This window comes from Trichechus manatus, unplaced genomic scaffold (genome assembly GCF_000243295.1).
Source record: "Trichechus manatus latirostris isolate Lorelei unplaced genomic scaffold, TriManLat1.0 scaffold00113, whole genome shotgun sequence".
Lineage (NCBI taxonomy): Eukaryota > Metazoa > Chordata > Mammalia > Sirenia > Trichechidae > Trichechus > Trichechus manatus.
In genome coordinates, this window is record NW_004444049.1 from 3,482,148 (window position 1) to 3,485,274 (window position 3,127).

A 3,127-nucleotide genomic window follows, 5' to 3' on the forward strand; every position below is an offset into this window, starting at 1 on the left:
CCACCCCGGGCATCGGCCCCCACCCTGGGCATCACCCCTACCCCGGGCATCGGCCCCCCACCCTGGGCATCACCCACCACCCCGGGCATCGGCCCCCCACCCTGGGCATCACCTATCACCCCGGGCATTGGCCCCCACTCCGGGCATTGCCCCTTTGTGCTGCTGCGGCTCCCAGACGTGCTGGAAGTGCTTCTTGGGGCAGGGCAACTGCTGAGCCCGAACGCAGTGCCTCTCCCAAACCTTTCCACTGGGCTCTCGGCGCTGGCTGCCCGGTGGAGAGCTTGCACGTGTCGCCCATGTCATCCTCACGCGGCACAGTGAGGCTCGGGGGTCACTCGGTTAGTGAGCATAGGAGCCCAGGTTCGAGCCCAGCAGAAGCTTGGGCCCCTGCACTGTACCGCTGGGCCCCCCTTCCCTACCCCGGCTCCCCTTGTTTTTGTTGCTGCTGGTGAGAGGCCCGCAGCAAGTGGTCGGGTCCCTGAGTAGCGCCTGGGCGGTGAGCGGCACCCACCCGTCCCGGCCACTGCAGGGCTGGGGTCTCCGCTGCAGTCTAAGCGCTGACTTCCTCGTGACCGCTCCTTTTCATTATTATTACTACTTTACTTAAACAAACCTGATTTTTTTCTAAAGATGCATTAATGCCTCCGCATCCCCTCTGTGGAAAGTGAGAATGAAGGAAAGGGCTTTGCTCTAGGGAGCGGGAGGTGGTGTCATGGGGCCGATGCGTCTTTGAAGTGGAGGCATTATTCACTGTCTCACTCATTCACTCATTCTTTTACTCACTCATTAACTCACCCAGGCACTCACTCACTCAACCGTTTACTCAGTCACTCTTACTCATTCACTCATTCGCTCTTCACTCATTCACACATTCACTCACTCACCCACCCATATATACTTATTCACTCACCCATTCACTCACTCACTCACTCACCCAGTTGCTCAGTCACTCTTATTCATTCACTCATTTGCTCTTCACTCATTAACTCACTCATTCACACATTCAGTCACTCACCCACCCATATACTTATTCACTCAGTCACTCACCCATTTACTCAGTCACTCACCCATTTACTCAGTCACTCTTACTCATTCGCTCACTCTTCACTCATTCACTCAGTCACCCTTTCACTCACTCACCCACCCATATACTCGGTCACTCACTACCTCACTCACCCACGCACTCATTCATTAACTCACTGCTCACTCACTCAGCTGATACTCCCAAAAACCTGCGTGGTGTCAAGTGCTGTGTGGGGCCGCAGGTTGCTGAAGATGAAAAAGAGACACAGCCCCACCCACAGGGAGCTGACGCTGGGCGGTGCTGGGCTGAGGACGGGGCTGCGGACAGGACACAGAAGCGTTGCCGGGCAGAGGGCAGGTCAGGCAGGGGAGGCTCCTTGGAGAAGGCACCTGTGTAGAGTCTACGCTGAGCAGGTGTTCCCGGCAGAGGGACTTGGCCAGCGAGGCGCAGCCTGACACGTGGGACCCGAAGGCGTCTCACATGCCCTCTCCGTCGATCCAGGCCAGAGTTGGAGGGCCCCTGGGATGTGTGAAGGAGCTTTGGGGTCACCCTGGGACAGCAGGGGGGTTAAGCCAGTGGAGGCAGGGTCACCTTTGTGGATTACAGGATCTTTCTGGCCACCGTGGGGTGGCAGGTGGGTCAGGACCAGGGTGGGAGGCTTGAAGGGGATGAATTTGTGGCTTTTAGGAGGGGAGGGGGGCGAGCGAGCTGACCCCAAGCCCCCGGCATGCCTGTGTCTGCTCCCCCAAGTGCGGCCGGGGGGCTGAGCCAACCTGGTGCCCCTGCCCGAGTGCAGGCCTTCACCGTGAGGTCTGCGGCCGGGATGCTGAGCCAACCTGGTGCCCCTGCCCGAGTGCAGGCCTTCACCGTGAGGTCTGCGGCCGGGATGCTGAGCCGACCTGGTACCCCTGCCCGAGTGCAGGCCTTCACCATGAGGACTGCGGCTGAGGGGCTGAGCCGACCTGGTGCCCCTGCCCGAGTGCAGGCCTTCACCATGATTCCTGTGGCCGGGGCGCTGAGCCAACCTGGTGCCCCTGCAGTGAGGGGTTCCAGCCACAGCACACAGGGCTCTGGGGTGATGTCAGGGGACGGAGAGGCCCCCATGCACTCAGGAAGCTCCCGGCTGGCCTGGGCCATGCCCTGGGGAGGCCGAGCCATGGGGGTGAATGTGGGAGTTCTGTGGTTGTGATGTTGCCCTCAGAGATGGCTGAGCTTCCATGGCCACGGCCCCAGGGCCCCTCTTTGTCTCTCTCGGTGGCACCCCCTCACCGTGTCCCACAGCCCCTGGCCGCAGCCCCTGCTGCCTGGATTGCCACCCTGCCTCCTCAGCAGGCTCCATTTGTGCCATCCCCTCACCCGCCCTCTTGGTGAAGCACCTTCTGGCCTTGTCACACCCGTCGCTAGAGCCCGCGGGGGCTCTGTCTCCGGCTGTGAAACCCAACCGCCAGTACGCCTCACTCCATGGAGTCTGGTCTCTCCGTGCTGTCCCTTGGCCTCTGGCCCTGCTGGTGTCATCTGCTGTTCTTTCACCCCCACCCCACCAGATGAACCCCCATTCGTCTTTCAGAACAGGGCCCAGTGTCTCTGCCCAGGAAACTGTCCTTGGCACACAACCCACCATGACTGGCCGAGGTCAGTGCCTCCTCTGGGCCCTACAGAACCCTGCCCTCCCTCGCCCTTGTCCAGCCACTGTAGGCTCCCTGGAGGCGGGGTCGTGTGCTTTTCATCTTTCTGTCCTAAGTGCACTGCCTGGCACATGAGTTGGCACTCAGAAAATAGTGGATAAAGGGAGGGAGGGATAGATGGATGGAAGGATGGATGGGTAGGTGAATGGATGGAAGGATGGAGAGAAGGTGGGATGAATGGTAGGATGGAGGGATGGGTGGATGGAAGAACAGATGGAGAGAAGAAGGACAGACGGATGGAGGGATGGATAGGTGGAAGGGTGGATGGAGAGAAGGAGGGATGAGTGGTTGGATGGAGGGATGGATAGATGGAAGGATGGATGGAGGGTTAGATAGATGGAAGGATAGGTGGATGGAGAGAAGGAGGGATGAGTGGTTGGATGGAGGGATGGATAGATGGAAGGATGGATGGAGGGTT